Source organism: Leuresthes tenuis, unplaced genomic scaffold (genome assembly GCF_036924035.1).
Source record: "Leuresthes tenuis unplaced genomic scaffold, fLeuTen1.0.hap1 SCAF_10, whole genome shotgun sequence".
NCBI classification, from domain to species: domain Eukaryota; kingdom Metazoa; phylum Chordata; class Actinopteri; order Atheriniformes; family Atherinopsidae; genus Leuresthes; species Leuresthes tenuis.
In genome coordinates this window covers 25,202,627-25,220,291 of record NW_027325364.1, presented here as the reverse complement: position 1 = coordinate 25,220,291, position 17,665 = coordinate 25,202,627, and the positions used below count along the sequence as shown (strand labels likewise).

The following is a 17,665-nucleotide window of genomic DNA, read 5'->3' as shown; positions in this document are numbered from 1 at the left end:
GGTAAAAGAGTATAAGTTGAAGAGTTTGTGAATAAAGGTGTGCGCACACATAGTGAGCTGTAGGAAAATAGGCAGGGAGCAATGCCGGCTGGGGTATATGTTCTTGTATGTTGTCTGACTGTTTGATTTGAATGTGTTGTGTAAGTGTCCTGTTGAATGTTTGGGCTTTGACACTTCACTGTGGTTGTTAACTGTGTGGTGTGTCCTGAAATGTTATATGTTTGGGCTGTGTGACATGCTTAATGCTTGTCAGTAGCTACCCACTTATTCATATATAGCAACTGACAACATAAGAAGTCTGGACATACTTTGATAGTAGTTGTAGAAGTATCCTTATTGATAATAGATAAACTAATTCATAGTGATAGAACAGTAGATGAACAGGTGCCTGCACATGTCTCACGAAAATAAAATGGGTGTATGATTGCTGACGGCAGAGCAATACTGCCAAACTTATGAGTTCTTGTGGCAAACTTGATTCAGTGTCTTGACGTGTATACGCTGTTTCGCTGACTTGATTGTCACAAGAAACAAAGTGTGTTTGATAAGATCCGACCATTTTATTACGGGAGGATCAGTATGTATGGATTCTGATGTGACTGATAAACCCATTCGTATCTTAAGCATAATCTAATACGTGAGACAACGCCCTGGCACACAATCAAAAAAAAAAAGAGAGAGCGGTTTTGTGTCCCCACAGTCCATAATGTAGAAAAGAGAGAAAAAAGCCTTTCTGATTTGGTGTGTGTGCTCATAGTGCAGAGTGTAGAGAAAAGAGAGAAAAGAAAGCCGTTTTGGTGTCACGGGTGTTGTGACTTACACACACACATTTCTGAATTGAGAAAAGAAATTATTTTAGAGGAAGCAGTAGAGTTTAGATCCCACATTTGTTGATAGGCATTCATTTATTTCTTCACTTCTGATGAAGTTTCAACAATAAACAACAAACTTTGTATTATGAGAAAGAACCAGACTCATTCTTCAGGAATCCGAAAATAAGCACGAATTCGGATTCTCCTATAAAACGAATTAATTAACTCAAACCAAGTTAAGACTGCTTTGTCCTTCATATTTATTCATGTCTAATCAAGTTTCAACGATAAACAACGTTGTACTTTGTAGAATGAGAAAGAACTTCTTCAGCAATAAGCATCTCTCGACATATGACGAAATACAGATTTTGCTATAAAATAAATTTCTTCTATCAGCGTGACTTAAAACTGTTTGTCCTCCTTATTTATCCACTTCAAATCAAGTTTCAACAATTAAAAAAAAATTGTAGTTTGAGAAAGAACAACTTAATCTTCAGCAATCAGTATAAAAAGAGGGTAACAAAAGGTGCAAATGCCAACCATACATCACTAAAAGGTGGGGCGGAAGTATTCAGCTGCAAGTAGGTGTGAATGTTCGACCATAATTTGTAAAAAGTGGGTAAGAAAAGGTTCGAATGCCCGACTAAATATTAACAAAAGCGGGAGGAGAGGTCTTCGGATGAGAGTGGGTGAGAATTTCCTACCATACAAGTATGGTGGAGAGGAAGCTGTGATTGAACGACAATAGTAAAAAGCAGGTGAGAAAAGGTGCGAATGTCAAAACATACATGATCAAAACAGGGAGCGGAGGTGTTTGGCTGCAAGAAGGTGTGAATATCCACCCATAATTACTGAAAAATGGGTAAGAAAAGGTGCGAATGCCCAACCATACATCATCAAAAGCAGGAGTGGATGTGTTCGGCTACAAGAAGGTGTGAAAGTCCGACCATGGTTTGTAAAAAGCGGGTAAGAACAGGTTCGTATGCCCGAATATACACCATCAAATGCGGGAGCGGAGGTGTTCGGCTGTGAGTAGGTGTGAATCTCCAACCATAATTGCTGAAAAATGTGTTAGAAAAGGTAAGAATGCCGGTCCATACATCATCAAAAGCGGGAGAGGTGGTGTTCGGCTGCAAGTAGGTGTGAATGTCCAGCCATAATTACTCACAAATGGGTAAGAAAAGGTAGTATTGCCAGACCATACATGATCAAAACAGGGAGCGGAGGTGGTTAAGCTGCAAGAAGGTGTTAATGTCCGACTAAAGTTTGTAAAAAGCGGGTAAGAAAAGGTGCGAATGCCCGACAATGTATGATCAAAAGAGGGAGCGGAGGTTTTCAGCTGAAAGAAGGTCTGAATGTCCAACCATAATTTGTAAAATCCGGGCAAGAAAAGGCTCGAAAGCCCGACTATACACCATCAAAAGCTGAAGCGGAGGTGTTCAGCTGCAAGAAGGTCTGAATGTCCATCAATAATTGCTAGAAAACATGAAAGAGAATTTTCGAATATCAAACCGCACATGATAATAAGCGGGAGAGGAGGTGTTCAGCTGCAAGAAGGTGTGAATGTCCACCCATAATTACTGAAAAATGGGTAAGAAAAGGTGCGAATTCCCAACCATACATCATCAAATGCACGAGTGGATGTGTTCAGCTACAAGAAGGTTTGAGTGTCCGACCATAGTTTGTAAAATGCGGGTAAGAAAAGGTTCGAATGCCCAAACATACACCATCAAAAGAGGGAGCGGAGGTGTTCCGCTGTAAGAAGGTGTGAATGTCCGACCATAGTTGGTAAAAAGCGGGTAAGAAAAGGTTAAAATACCCGACTGTACACAATCAATAGCGGGAGCGGAGTTGTTCGGCTACTAAAAGGTGTGAAAGTCCGACCCTGGTTTTAAAAAGCGGGTAAGAACAGGTTCGAATGCCCGAACATACACCATCAAAAGAGGTAGCGGAGGTTTTCCGCTGTAAGACGGTGTGAATGTCCGATCATAGTTGGTAAAAAGCGGGTAAGAAAAGGTTAAAATACCCGACTGTACACAATCAAAAGAGGGAGCGGAGTTGTTCAGCTAAGAGAAGGTGTGAAAGTCCGACCATGGTTTGTAAAAAGCGGGTAAGAAAAGGTTCGTATGCCCGAATATACACTATCAAAACCGGAAGCGTAGGTGTTCGGCTGCAAGAAGGTGTGAACGTCCGACCAAAGTTTGTGAAAAAGCAGTTAAGAAAGGGTTCGAATATCTAACCAAACATAATCAAAAGCGGGAGCAGAGCTGTTCGACTGCAAGTAGGTGTGAATGTCAGAGAATAATTTGCAAAAAGCTGATGAGAAAGGGTGAGAAATCCCGACTATACACCATCAAATGCGGTAGCGGAGTTGTTCGGCTGTGAGTAGGTGTGATTCTCCAACCATAATTGCTGAAAAATGTGTTAGAAAAGGTAAGAATGCCGGTCCATACATCATCAAAAGCGGGAGAGGTGGTGTTCGGCTGCAAGAAGGTGTGAAAGTCCGACAATGGTTTGTAAAAAGCGGGTAAAAAAAGGTTCGAATGCCCGAATATACATCATCAAAAGCGGAAGCGGAGGTGTTCGGATGCAAGAAGGTGTGAATGTCCGACCAAAGTTTGTAAAAAGCAGTGAAAAGCGACAAAAAGCATTTTGTGAGTTCTGCATGATTTGGGATTTTGCTTATTAAATGCATTACTTCACTCAAACTATGTTAAAACTGATTTGTCCTTCATATTTACCATGTTTAGAAATATTTAAACAAAAAAACAACGTTGTACTTTGCAGTAAAAGAAAGAGCAAATCTAAAGTTTCAGGAATCCGAGTATAAGCCTGCTTTCATGAGTTCTGCACGATTTCGGATTTTGCTATAAAATGAATTGCTTTGCTCAAAACATTGGACTTTGCAGTAGAAGAAGTTGAAATCCATCTACACATTGATAAATATGAAGGACAAAGCAGTTCCCACTTGCCCATAAGAAAATAAGCTTATTCTCGGATTCCTGATCCTTCAGTGTTGCTCTTTCTTCTACTGCAAAATACAATGTTGTTCTTTGTTGAAGTCGATCCAGACATTGATAAATATGAAGGAAAAAGCAGTTTTAACTTGGTTTGAGTGAATGAATTCATTTTATACATAAAATCCGAAATCGTGCAGAACTCATGAAAATAAGCTTATTCTCGGATTCCTAAAACTTTTGATTGGCTCTTTCTTTTACTGCAAAGTACAACGTTGTTTTTTTTTTGTTTAAATCTATCGAGACATTGATAAATATGAAGGTAAAAGCCGTTTTAACATAGTTTGAGTGAAGGAATTGATTTTATAGATAAAATCCCAAATCATGCAGAACTCCTCAAAAGGGGCGTATGGCTTAATCACAAGTGTGGTTCTTTCTCATTCAGGGTAGTATGAGGAAGTTTATGCTTGAAATATATGTAGAAATGGGTACATATGAAGGACAAAGCAGTGTTAACTTAGTTTGAGTGAAGGAATTCATTTTATACATAAAATCCCAAATCATGCAGAACGTATGAAAAGAAGCTTATTCTCGGATTCCTGATCCTTCAGTTTTGCTCTTTCTTCTACTGCAAAATACAATGTTGTTCTTTGTTGAAGTCAATCTAGACATTGATAAATATGAAGGAAAAAGCAGTTTTAACTTGGTTTGAGTGAATGAATTCATTTTATACATAAAATCCGAAATCGTGCAGAACTCATGAAAATAAGCTTATTCTCGGATTCCTAAAACTTTTGATTTGCTCTTTCTTTTATTGCAAAGTACAACGTTGTTTTTTGTTTAAATCTATCGAGACATTGATAAATATGAAGGTAAAAGCCGTTTTAACATAGTTTGAGTGAAGGAATTAATTTTATAGATAAAATCCCAAATCATGCAGAACTCCTCAAAAGGGAGGTATGGCTTAATCACAAGTGTGGCTCTTTCTCATTCAGGTTAATATGAGGAAGTTTATGCTTGAAATATATGTAGAAATGGGTACATATGAAGGACAAAGCAGTGTTAACTTAGTTTGCGTGAAGAAATTCATTTTATACATAAAATCCGAAATCGTGCAGAACTCATGAAAATAAGCTTATTCTCGGATTCCTAAAACTTTTGATTTGCACTTTCTTTTACTGCAAAGTACAACGTTGTTTTTTGTTGAAATCTATCTAGACATTGATAAATACCAGCCGAAACTCTGCTGCCGCTTTTGATAATTTATGGTTGGGCATTCTTACCTTTTCTTACCCGCTTTTTACAAATTATGATCTTACATTCACACCTACTTGCAGTCAAACACCTTCTCATCCACTTATGATCATGTGCGGTTGGGCTTTCGCACCTTTTCTTACCCATTTTTCAGTAATTATGGGTGGACATTCAGACCTTCTTGCAGCCGAAAACCTCCGCTCCTCTTTTGATCATACATTGTCGGGCATTCACACCTTGTCTTACCCGCTTTTTACAAACTTTAGTCGGACATTCAAACCTTCTTGCAGCTGAACCACCTCCACTCCCTGTTTTGATCATATATGGTCTGGCAATAGTACCTTTTCTTACCCGTTTGTGAGTAATTATGGCTGGACATTCACACCTTCTTGCAGCCAAACACAACCTCTCCCGCTTTTGATGATATATGGTCCGGCATTCTTACCTTTTCTAACACATTTTTCAGCAATTATGGTCGGACATTCACACCTACTCACAGACGAACACCTCCGCTCCCACATTTGATAGTGTATAGTCGGGCATTCTCACCCTTTCTCATCAGCTTTTTGCAAATTATGATCTGATATTCACACCTACTTGCAGTCGAACAGCTCTGCTCCCGCTTTTGATTATGTTTGGTTGGATATTCGAACATTTTCTTAATGCTTTTTACAAACTTTGGTCGGACGTTCACACCGTCTTGCAGCCGAACACCTCCGCTTCCGCTTTTGATGGTGTATAGTCGGGCATTCGAGCCTTTTCTTACCCACCTATTACTTACTATGGTTGGACATTCAAACCTTCTTGTAGCCGAACACTTCCACTCCTGCTTTTGATGATGTATGGTTGGGCATTCACACCTTTTTTTTGCCCATTTTTCAGGAATTATGGGTGGACATTCACACCTTGCAGCTGAACACCTCCTATCCCACTTATGATCATGTGCGGTTTGATTTTCGAAAAGTTTCTTTCATGTTTTCTAGCAATTATTGATGGACATATAGACCTTCTTGCAGCTGAACACCTCCGCTCCCGCTTTTGATCATACATTGTCAGGCATTCGCACCTTGTCTTACCCACTTTTTGCAAACTTTAGTCGAACAGTCACACCTTTTTGCAGCCGAACACCACCACTACCGCTTTTGATGATGTATGGTCCAGCATTCTTACCTTTTCTAACACATTCTTCAGCAATTATGGTCGGACATTCACACCTACTCAGAGCCGAACACCTCCGCTCCCGCATTTGATGGTCTATAGTCGGGCATTCTACAGCGGAAAAGACTCATTCTTATGTTTGGTTAGATATTCGAACCTTTTCTTAACTGCTTTTTACAAACTTTGGTCGGACGTTCACAATATCTTGCAGCCGAACACCTCCGCTTCCGCTTTTGATGGTGTATATTCGGGCATACGAACCTTTTCTTACCCGCTTTTTACAAACCAAGGTCGGACTTTCACACCTTCTCTTAGCTGAACAACTCCGCTCCCTCTTTTGATTGTGTACAGTCGGGTAATTTAACCTTTTCTTACCCGCTTTTTACCATCTATGGTCGGACATTCACACCGTCTTACAGCGGAACACCTCCGCTCCCTCTTTTGATGATGTATGGTTAGGCATTCGCACCTTCTCTTACCCATTTTTCAGTAATTATGGGTAGACAATCACACCTTCTTGCAGCTGAACACCTCCTCTCCTGCTTATGATCATGTGCAGTTTGATATTTGAAAATTTTCTTTCATGTTTTCTAGCAATTATTGATGGACATTCAGACCGTCTTGCAGCTGAACACCTCCGCTCCAGCTGTTGATGGTGTATAGTCGGGCTTTCGAGCCTTTTCTTCCCCGATTTTTACAAATTATGGATGGACATTCAGACCTTCTTCTCAGCCGAAAACCTCCGCTCCCTCCTTTGATCATACATTGTCGGGCATTCGCACCTTTTCTTACCCGCTTTTTACAATTCATGGTCGGACTTTCACACCTTTTAGTAGCGGAACAACTCTGCTCCCGCTATTGATTGTGTACAATAGGGGATTTTAACCTTTTCTTACCTGCTTTTTGCCAATTATGGTTGGACATTCACACCTTCTTACAGCGGAACACCTCCGCTCCCTCCTTTGATGGTGTATGTTCGGGCATTCGAACCTTTTCTTACCCGCTTTTTACAAACTATGGTCAGACATTCAAACCTTCTTGTAGCCGAACACATCCACTCCTGCTTTTGATGATGGGTATTCAAACCTACTTGTTGCCCGCTTTTCATTAATTATGGGTGGACATACACACCTTGTCGCAGCCAAACACCTCCGCTCCCTGTTAGGATCATGTATGGTTGGGCATTCGTACCTTTTCTTACCCATTTTGCAGTAATTATGGGTGGACATTCACACCTTCTTGCATTTGAACACCTCCTCTCCCGCTTATGATCATGTGCGGTTTGATTTTCGAAATTTCTCTTCCATGTTTTCTAGCAATTATTGATGGACATTCAGACCTTCTTGCAGCTGAACACCTCCGCTCCAGCTGTTGATGGTGTATAGTCGGGCTTTCGAGCCTTTTCTTCCCAGATTTTTACAAAATATGGATGGACATTCAGACCTTGTTTCAGCCGAAAACCTCCGCTCCCTCCTTTGATCATACATTGTCGGGCATTCGCACCTTTTCTTACCCGCTTTTTACAAACCATGGTCGGACTTTCACACCTTTTAGTAGCGGAACAACTCTGCTCCCGCTATTGATTGTGTACAATCGGGTATTTTAACCTTTTCTTACCTGCTTTTTGCCAACTATGGTCGGACATTCACACCTTCTTACAGCGGAACACCTCCGCTCCCTCCTTTGATGGTGTATGTTCGGGCATTCGAACCTTTTCTTACCCGCTTTTTACAAACTATGGTCAGACATTCACACCTTCTTGCAGCCGAACACTTCCGCTCTACCTTTTAGTGTTCTATGGGGTATTCACACCTTTTTTTTCACCGCATTTTATAGATTATGGTTGTAAATTCTCACCCACTCTTATCCGAAGACCTCTCCTCCTGCTTTGGTTAATATATAGTCGGGCATTCGAACCTTTTCTTACCCGCTTTTTACAAATTATGGTCGAACATTCACACCTACTTGCAGCCGAACACCTCCGCTCCCGCTTTTGATGGTGTATAGTCGGGCTTTCGAGCCTTTTCTTCCCCGGTTTTTACAAATTATGGTTGGACATTCAGACCTTGCAGCCGAAAACCTCCGCTCCCTCTTTTGATCATACATTGTCAGGCATTCGCACCTACTTGCAGCCGAATACTTCCGCTCCACCTTTTAGTGATGTATGGTTGGCATTTGCACCTTTTCTTACCCTTTCTTACCCTACTGATTGCTTAAGATTAAGTTGTTTTTTCTCAAACTACAACATTCTTTTAATTGTTGAAACTTGATTTGAAGTGGATAAATAAGGAGGACAAACAGTTTTGAGTCAGGCTGATAGAAGGAATTAATTTTATAGCAAAATCTGTATTTCGTCATATGTCGAGAGATGCTTATTGCTGAAGAAGTACAAAGTACAACGTTGTTTATCGTTGAAACTTGATTAGACATGAATAAATATGAAGGACAAAGCAGTCTTAACTTGGTTAGAGTTAAGGTTTTATAGGAGAATCCGAATTTGTGCATAACTCGTAAAATAGAGCTTATTTTCGGATTCCTGAAGAATGAGTCTGGTTCTTTCTCATAATACAAAGTTTGTTGTTTATTGTTGAAACTTCATCAGAAGTGAAGAAATAAATGAATGCCTATCAACAAATGTGGGATCTAAACTCTAGTGCTTCCTCTAAAATAATTTCCTTTCTCAATTCAGAAATGTGTGTGTGTAAGTTACAACACCCGTGACACCAAAACGGCTTTCTTTTCTCACTTTTCTCTACACTCTGCACTGTGAGAACACACACCAAATCAGAAAGGACTGTGGGGACACAAAACCGCTCTCTCTTTTTTTTTTGATTGTGTGCCAGGGCGTTGTCTCACGTATTAGATTATGCTTACGATACGAATGGGTTTATCAGTCACATCAGAATCCATACATACTGATCCTCCCGTAATAAAATGGTCGGATCTTATCAAACACACTTTGTTTCTTGTGACAATCAAGTCAGCGAAACAGCGTATACACGTCAAGACACTGAATCAAGTTTGCCACAAGAACTCATAAGTTTGGCAGTATTGCTCTGCCGTCAGCAATCATACACCCATTTTATTTTCGTGAGACATGTGCAGGCACCTGTTCATCTACTGTTCTATCACTATGAATTAGTTTATCTATTATCAATAAGGATACTTCTACAACTACTATCAAAGTATGTCCAGACTTCTTATGTTGTCAGTTGCTATATATGAATAAGTGGGTAGCTACTGACAAGCATTAAGCATGTCACACAGCCCAAACATATAACATTTCAGGACACACCACACAGTTAACAACCACCGTGAAGTGTCAAAGCCCAAACATGTAACATTCAACAGGACACTTACACAAGACATTCTAATCAAACAGTCAGACAACATACAAGAACATATACCCCAGCCGGCATTGCTCCCTGCCTATTTTCCTACAGCTCACTATGTGTGCGCACACCTTTATTCACAAACTCTTCAACTTATACTCTTTTACCAAAGCTGCTACAGCTCGATTGGCCGAATATATATAGTGAATTTGACATCTACCTTACATGTAACAGATTAGCGGTTTAGCAGTTTTAATTTAGTTTGAGTGAAGGAATTCATTTTATAGCAAAATCCGAAATCGTGAAGAACTCATGAAAGTAAGCTTATTCTCGGATTCCTGAAACTTTAGATTTGCTCTTTCTTTTACTGCAAAGTACAACGTTGTTTTTTTTTTTGTTTAAATCTTTCTAGACATGGTAAATATGAAGGACAAAGCAGTTTTAACATAGTTTGAGTGAAGGAATTCATTTTATAGATAAAATCCCAAGAGTCTGCTGAGAAAAGAGAGTGAATGCGAAGTAGACTTTAACACGGCTCTGGGAGCGAGCCGAGTGTGGGCTAACCGGGAGAATTGCTTGAAAGAAACGCGACACCAAATGAGCGGTCAGAACAAAGCCTCAATACGGTGTTCCCGTGGTGTTTTTGTTGCTGCCTTGTCGATTGCACAGGGGCAAGCGTTTCAACCAAGCAACGCTCACCATGGGGAAGGTGGCTATGGCAACTAGCCTGATGCCCTGCTCCCGCAGTGACGGATAATCGTACTCTGGTTTCTCTTCATAACATATAAGTCTTTCGTCTTTTACTAAAGACTTTCGTGGAGAGCAGCACTAATGAGTTGTTTCTATTTTTGGCAGTCTTTACCTTTACGGGTGAAGCCCTTTCTGTCTCTGCAAAAGAAATCTTGTTACTGTGCAGAGTGACTTCTCTGAGTAGAGTCGCCTTACTTGTTGCGATTGTGCCTATGTTCGAAGCTGGAGTGCAAAGTTGTTGCTTGAATGGTGCTTGCTGGAGCATGCGGGAGTGCAAAGTTATACCATTTAAAAGGGCTGAAGAGTGCTCAGTGCAGCGGGTGGGCGGAGGTGCAACGTGACACTCTGGCCACCTATGGCCATAAAAAGAACACTGCTACAAGTGCGCATTGTGCCAGCAAGGGCCCTCGGACCTGAAACAGTGGACAGTTATCGCTTCTCGGCCTTTTGGCTAAGATCAAGTGTAGTATCTGTTCTTATCAGTTTAATGTGTCCTCTATACGAGGACTACATATTAAATGGATTTTTAAGAATAGGAGTTGAAAAAGAAGCTTGCTCCGTTCACTCCAAGCATCGACCCAGTACTGCAGTGCCGCTGGGAACGGTGCGCTCTTCTCTGCTCTTGTGAAAAAGCAAACAGCGGTGCAGGATGGAAGTTTCAGGGAGCCCAAGATGAAACTTTCTTTTAATCTGCTGAGAAAAGAGAGTGAATGCGAAGTAGACTTTAACACAGCTCTGGAAGCGAGCCGAGTGTGGGCTAACCGGGAGAATTGCTTGAAAGAAACGCGACACCGAATGAGTGGTCAGAACAAAGCCTCAATACGGTGTTCCCGTGGTGTTTGTGGCTGCCTTGTCTTTTGCACAGAGTAAAAGACAAGGCAGCCATCGAATAGGGCCCGATTGTTCCTACTTGGTCAGCCGAGGAGCAAGGGGGGGGAGCAAGCGTCTCAACCAAGCAAATCTCACCAAGTAGGAACAATCGGGCCCTATTCGATTGCTGCAACACCTGAAAGAGATATTGATGCGACACCCGATCAAAAGCTTTTTCAAAGTCTAAATTTAAGATGACAAGCCGGGTGTTTCTGTCTCTAGCGTAATCAATGATGTCTCGAATCAGTACGAGGCTGTCGGTGAGTTGTCTCTCTGAGATGGCACAAGCCTGGTCTGGGTGAATTACCTCCTCTAAAACAGAGGACATCCGTGTCGTTAAAACCTTGCTAAAAAGTTTACAGTCAAAGTTTAAAAGTGTGATGGGCCTCCAATTCTTTTGGTCAGTCTTATCATTTTTATCAGAAGTGAAGAAATAAATGAATGCCTATCAACAAATGTTGGATCTAAACTCTAGTGCTTCCTCTAAAATAATTTCCTTTCTCAATTTAGAAATGTGTGTGTGTAAGTCACAACACCCGTGACACCAAAACGGCTTTCTTTTCTCTACACTCTGCACTGTGAGCACACACACCAAATCAGAAAGGCTTTTTTCTCTCTTTTCTACATTATGGACTGTGGGGACACAAAACCGCTCTCTCTTTTTTTTTTTTATCGTGTGCCAGGGCGTTGTCTCACGTATTAGATTGTGCTTAAGATACGAATGGGTTTTATCAGTCACATCAGAATCCATACATACTGATCCTCCCGTAATAAAATGGTCGGATCTTATCAAACACACTTTGTTTCTTGTGACAATCAAGTCAGCGAAACAGCGTATACACGTCAAGACACTGAATCAAGTTTGCCACAAGAATTCATAAGTTTGGCAGTATTGCTCTGCCGTCAGCAATCATACATCCATTTTATTTTCGTGAGACATGTGCAGGCACCTGTTCATCTACTGTTCTATCACTATGAATTAGTTTATCTATTATCAATAAGGATACTTCTACAACTACTCTCTCAAAGTATGTCCGGACTTCTTACGTTGTCAGTTGCTATATATGAATAAGTGGGTAGCTACTGAGAAGCATTAAGCATGTCACACAGCCCAAACATATAACATTTCAGGACACACCACACAGTTAACAACCACAGTGAAGCGTGTCAAAGCCCAAACATGTAACATTCAACAGGACACTTACACAAGACATTCAAATCAAACAGTCAGACAACATACAAGAACATATACCCCAGTCGGCATTGCTCCCTGCCTATTTTCCTACAGCTCACCATGTGTGCGCACACCTTTATTCACAAACTCTTCAACTTATACTCTTTTACCGAAGCTGCTACAGCTCGATTGGCCGAATACCGAATAATCCTAATTCGGTGAATTTGACATCTGCCTTACATGTAACAGATTAGCGGTTTAGCAGTTTTAATTTAGTTTGAGTGAAGGAATTCATTTTATAGCAAAATCCGAAATCGTGAAGAACTCATGAAAGTAAGCTTATTCTCGGATTCCTGAAACTTTAGATTTGCTATTTCTTTTACTGCAAAGTACAACGTTGGTTTTTTTGTTTAAATCTTTCAAGACATGGTAAATATGAAGGACAAAGCAGTTTTAACATAGTTTGAGTGAAGGAATTCATTTTATTGATAAAATCCCAAAAGTCTGCTGAGAAAAGAGAGTGAATGCGAAGTAGACTTTAACACGGCTCTGGGAGCGAGCCGAGTGCGGGCTAACCGGGAGAATTGCTTGAAAGAAACGCGACACCGAATGAGCGGTCAGAACAAAGCCTCAATACGGTTTTCCCGTGGTGTTTTTGTTGCTGCCTTGTCTTTTGCACAGAGTAAAAGACAAGGCAGCCATCGAATATGGCCCGATTGTTCCTACTTGGTCAGCCGAGGAGCAAGGGGGGGGGGAGGGGGGGGGGGGCGGGGGGGTGGCAAGCGTCTCAACCAAGCAAAGCTCACCATGGGGAAGGTGGCTATGCCAACTAGCCTGATGCCCTGCTCCCGCAGTGACGGATAATCGTACTCTGGTTTCTCTTCATAACGTACAAGTCTTTCGCCTTTTACTAAAGACTTCTGTGGAGAGCAGCACTAATGAGTTGTTTCTATTTTTGGCAGTCTTTACCTTTGCGGGTGAAGCCCTTTCTGTCTGTGCAAAAGAAATCTTGTTACTGTGCAGAGTGACTTCTCTGAGTAGAGTCGCCTTACTTGTTGCGACTGTGCCGATGTTCGTAGCTGGAGTGCAAAGTTGTTGCTTGAATGGTGCTTGCTGGAGCGTGCGGGAGTGCAAAGTTATACCATTTAAAAGGGCTGAAGAGTGCTCAGTGCAGCAGGTGGGCGGAGGTGCAAAGTGACACTCTGGCCACCTATGGCCATAAAAAGAACAGGGGTGTTAGCGGACAAGTGCGCATTGTGCCAGGAAGGGCCCTCGGACGTGAACCAGTGGACAGTTGTCGCTTCTCTGCCTTTTGGCTAAGATCAAGTGTAGTATCTGTTCTTATCAGTTTAATATCTGATATGTCCTCTATACGAGGACTACATATTAAATGGATTTTTAGCAATAGGAGTTGAAAAAGTAGCTTGCTCCGTTCACTCCAAGCATTGACCCCGTACTGCAGTGCCGCTGGGAACGGTGCGCTCTTCTCTACTCTTGTGAAAAAGCAAACAGCGGTGCAGGATGCAAGTTTCAGGGAGCCCAAGATGAAACTTTCTTTTAGTCTGCTGAGAAAAGAGAGTGAATGCGAAGTAGACTTTAACACGGCTCTGGGAGCGAGTCGAGTGCGGGCTAACCGGGAGAATTGCTTGAAAGAAACGCCATACCAAATGAGCGGTCAGAACAAAGCCTCAATACGGTGTTCCCGTTGTGTTTTTGTTGCTGCCGCTGTTTGCTTTTTCACAAGAGCGCACCTGTTGAGGGGGGGCCTGGGGGGGCCTGGGTGATGGTGGGTCTCAGGCCCGGGCTGCTGCGACTGGTGTGACCGGGTGGTTTGTTTGTTTGTTTTTTGTTGTTGTTTGTTTGTTTTTTGTAGAGGTCCTCCGGAGTGGGGTTGGGTTGAGTGGGGTGGGGCGGGATTGGTACCTTCTGGGGGTACAGTAGCTCCCAGAATATGGTCGCTGCAGGCCCCGAGCCTGGTGGACATCAGGCCCTCCTGTCCTGTGTTGGCTCCCTTTTAAAAAGTACAGAACTTAGAACAGGTCTAGTCCCTGGCTTTCGGCAGAACTGTCTTCTTTACTTTTTTTTTTTTTCCCCTTATCGTGTTCAGCATTATGGCAGCAGAATTGTAGTCTGAATACCTTTGATGCCAAACAGATTTGCTTTGCCAAGGGAAGTTTTATAAATGTAAAGCTCCCCTTGATGCCCATTTATTTATTTCTGTTTACAATATATGACATGTAATAGAACTGAACCGGACCGGGGGACAAGGAAAGAAGAAGAGGAAAGAAGAGAAAAACAGAACATACATCGCATACAACACAGCTGTGGATATAGATGACCTGAGACGACATGATAATACATCAACTGCTTAGCGACCATGCTACTGGACTAATGAATGTGGTTGTGTGTGTGTGAGAACATGCAACACCCATGGCACAGGACCTACATGATAACCGTGCTTAGTTATGAGTGTATCAGCGTACAGGGCCACAATCCACAGCCCCCCCAAGCAATCAGAAGCAGGCAGAGAGGGCCACAAGACCCAGGCCACCAGCAACCCCCACAGAGCACAGAACCCAGGAAGCCCACCGCAGGGGCAACCACGCATCCACCCAGAAGACTGCAGAGGAAGCCCCCGGAAAGAGCCCCCATAAGCATAGGGCAGAGGCCCTCCGGGAGCCAGGGGCAACAGCCCACCGACGTCGCCAGGCCCCAGCCGCCCAGACATGGGCCGTGCACTGGATCCGGGCCCCAGGAGCCCGGGCGCCCCCAAACCCCCCGACAGAGGCCCCACCCAATACCCAGGAGGGCCAAGCGCCCCAGACAGCCACACAGTGGGTCAGCGCCTGCCCCAGCACCCCTGGCCAAGTGCCCTGGGAGTCAAGACGTGCCCACAGGTGGGTGAAGTCGCGAGCAGCGGAGAGAGGCCATGCCGCCCCCCCCATCGGGAGAAGCACAGGCAGGCCAGGCGACAGCAAGTCCAAGATCCAGGCCCAATCATTACCACACACACTTTCATGTCCCATACATCCACACGTCCTCCCTCCCTCGACTCCGCTGGGGTGTAGTGCAGCGGGCACACCAGGGGGCCAGCAGCCCCCCAGCCACCACAGACCCCAAACCAGCAGAACAATTAATTAATCCTCCTGGCCCCTCCCGCCCCGAGCAGCAACCAGGAAGCAGGGGTGTGCGAAGAAGACCCCTCCCCTCACCCTTCTGGCTCTTCAATATTTTCTAATAGTGAGCAATTAAAATTGAGGGGCAGCCAAACTTGTAGAACTGGGAGCGTGGCCCTCTGGGCAGCCTACATACCCAAAGAGCCCCGCCCACCAGATGCCACTCAGTGTAACCACCCCCCAAGACCTAATGTGTGTGTGTGAGTGTGTTTGATAAGTAGTAATGTCTAAGGTGTAATTAAAACAGGGGTGGGAACTGCAGAGTGCAACTACTGCAGAGTCCACTACACCCCACCGAACACACACGCCCCCAAAACCCTTCATGTGTGAGTGTGTGCTGTGTACAGGAGCCAGAAGGGAGAATGGGGATATACACTGGGGGCAGCCAGGGACTGGCTGCAATAGGCATCCCCGCTACCAGGGAGCCAACACAGGACAGGAGGGCCTGATGTCCACCAGGCTCGGGGCCTGCAGCGACCATATTCTGGGAGCTACTGTACCCCCAGAAGGTACCCATCCCGCCCCACCCCACTCAACCCAACCCCACTCCGGAGGACCTCTACAAAAAACAAACAAACAACAACAAAAAACAAACAAACAAACCACCCGGTCACACCAGTCGCAGCAGCCCGGGCCTGAGACCCACCATCACCCAGGCCCCCCCAGAGCCCCCCTCAACAGGTGCGCTCTTGTGAAAAAGCAAACAGCGGCAGCAACAAAAACACAACGGGAACACCGTATTGAGGCTTTGTTCTGACCGCTCATTTGGTATGGCGTTTCTTTCAAGCAATTCTCCCGGTTAGCCGACACTCGGCTCGCTCCCATAGCCGGGTTAAAGTCTACATCGCATTCACTCTCTTTTCTCAGCAGACTAAAAGAAAGTTTCATCTTGGGCTCCCTGAAACTTGCATCCTGCACCGCTGTTTGCTTTTTCACAAGAGTAGAGAAGAGCGCACCGTTCCCAGCGGCACTGCAGTACGGGGTCAATGCTTGGAGTGAACGGAGCAAGCTACTTTTTCAACTCCTATTGCTAAAAATCCATTTAATATGTAGTCCTCGTATAGAGGACATATCAGATATTAAACTGATAAGAACAGATACTACACTTGATCTTAGCCAAAAGGCCGAGAAGCGACAACTGTCCACTGGTTCACGTCCGAGGGCCCTTCCTGGCACAATGCGCACTTGTCCGCTAACACCCCTGTTCTTTTTATGGCCATAGGTGGCCAGAGTGTCACTTTGCACCTCCGCCCACCCGCTGCACTGAGCACTCTTCAGCCCTTTTAAATGGTATAACTTTGCACTCCCGCACGCTCCAGCAAGCACCATTCAAGCAACAACTTTGCACTCCAGCTTCGAACATCGGCACAGTCGCAACAAGTAAGGCGACTCTACTCAGAGAAGTCACTCTGCACAGTAACAAGATTTCTTTTGCACAGACAGAAAGGGCTTCACCCGCAAAGGTAAAGCCTGCCAAAAATAGAAACAACTCATTAGTGCTGCTCTCCACAGAAGTCTTTAGTAAAAGGTGAAAGACTTGTACGTTATGAAGAGAAACCAGAGTACGATTATCCGTCACTGCGGGAGCAGGGCATCAGGCTAGTTGGCATAGCCACCTTCCCCATGGTGAGCTTTGCTTGGTTGAAACGCTTGCTCCCCCCCCCTCCCCCTTGCTCCTCGGCTGACCAAGTAGGAACAATCGGGCCCTATTCGATGGCTGCCTTGTCTTTTACTCTGTGCAAAAGACAAGGCAGCAACAAAAACACCACGGGAAAACCGTATTGAGGCTTTGTTCTGACCGCTCATTCGGTGTCGCGTTTCTTTCAAGCAATTCTCCCGGTTAGCCCGCACTTGGCTCGCTCCCAGAGCCGTGTTAAAGTCTACTTCGCATTCACTCTCTTTTCTCAGCAGACTCTTGGGATTTTATCAATAAAATGAATTCCTTCACTCAAACTATGTTAAAACTGCTTTGTCCTTCATATTTACCATGTCTTGAAAGATTTAAACAAAAAACCAACGTTGTACTTTGCAGTAAAAGAAATAGCAAATCTAAAGTTTCAGGAATCCGAGAATAAGCTTACTTTCATGAGTTCTTCACGATTTCGGATTTTGCTATAAAATGAATTCCTTCACTCAAACTAAATTAAAACTGCTAAACCGCTAATCTGTTACATGTAAGGCA

General features: G+C 43.6%; 6 non-coding genes across 6 annotated transcripts; 4 read left to right on the top strand and 2 right to left on the bottom strand.

Annotated features, from left to right (window-relative positions):
* The first annotated feature begins 10,272 nt into the window (after positions 1-10,272).
* On the top strand, positions 10,273-10,386 carry LOC140317412 (U5 spliceosomal RNA). Its single transcript, XR_011917729.1, has one exon. It is a non-coding gene; the product is annotated as a U5 spliceosomal RNA (small nuclear RNA).
* Positions 10,387-10,694: 308 nt separating this feature from the next.
* Positions 10,695-10,878, top strand: LOC140317068 (U2 spliceosomal RNA). The gene has a single exon (XR_011917417.1). It is a non-coding gene; the product is annotated as a U2 spliceosomal RNA (small nuclear RNA).
* Positions 10,879-13,173: 2,295 nt separating this feature from the next.
* LOC140317178 (U5 spliceosomal RNA) lies at positions 13,174-13,287 on the top strand. Its single transcript, XR_011917514.1, has one exon. It is a non-coding gene; the product is annotated as a U5 spliceosomal RNA (small nuclear RNA).
* A 316-nt stretch (positions 13,288-13,603) lies between these two features.
* On the top strand, positions 13,604-13,794 carry LOC140317002 (U2 spliceosomal RNA). Its single transcript, XR_011917357.1, has one exon. It is a non-coding gene; the product is annotated as a U2 spliceosomal RNA (small nuclear RNA).
* Positions 13,795-16,428: 2,634 nt separating this feature from the next.
* On the bottom strand, positions 16,429-16,619 carry LOC140317090 (U2 spliceosomal RNA). Its single transcript, XR_011917438.1, has one exon. It is a non-coding gene; the product is annotated as a U2 spliceosomal RNA (small nuclear RNA).
* A 316-nt stretch (positions 16,620-16,935) lies between these two features.
* LOC140317379 (U5 spliceosomal RNA) lies at positions 16,936-17,049 on the bottom strand. Its single transcript, XR_011917699.1, has one exon. It is a non-coding gene; the product is annotated as a U5 spliceosomal RNA (small nuclear RNA).
* Between the last annotated feature and the right edge of the window lie 616 nt (positions 17,050-17,665).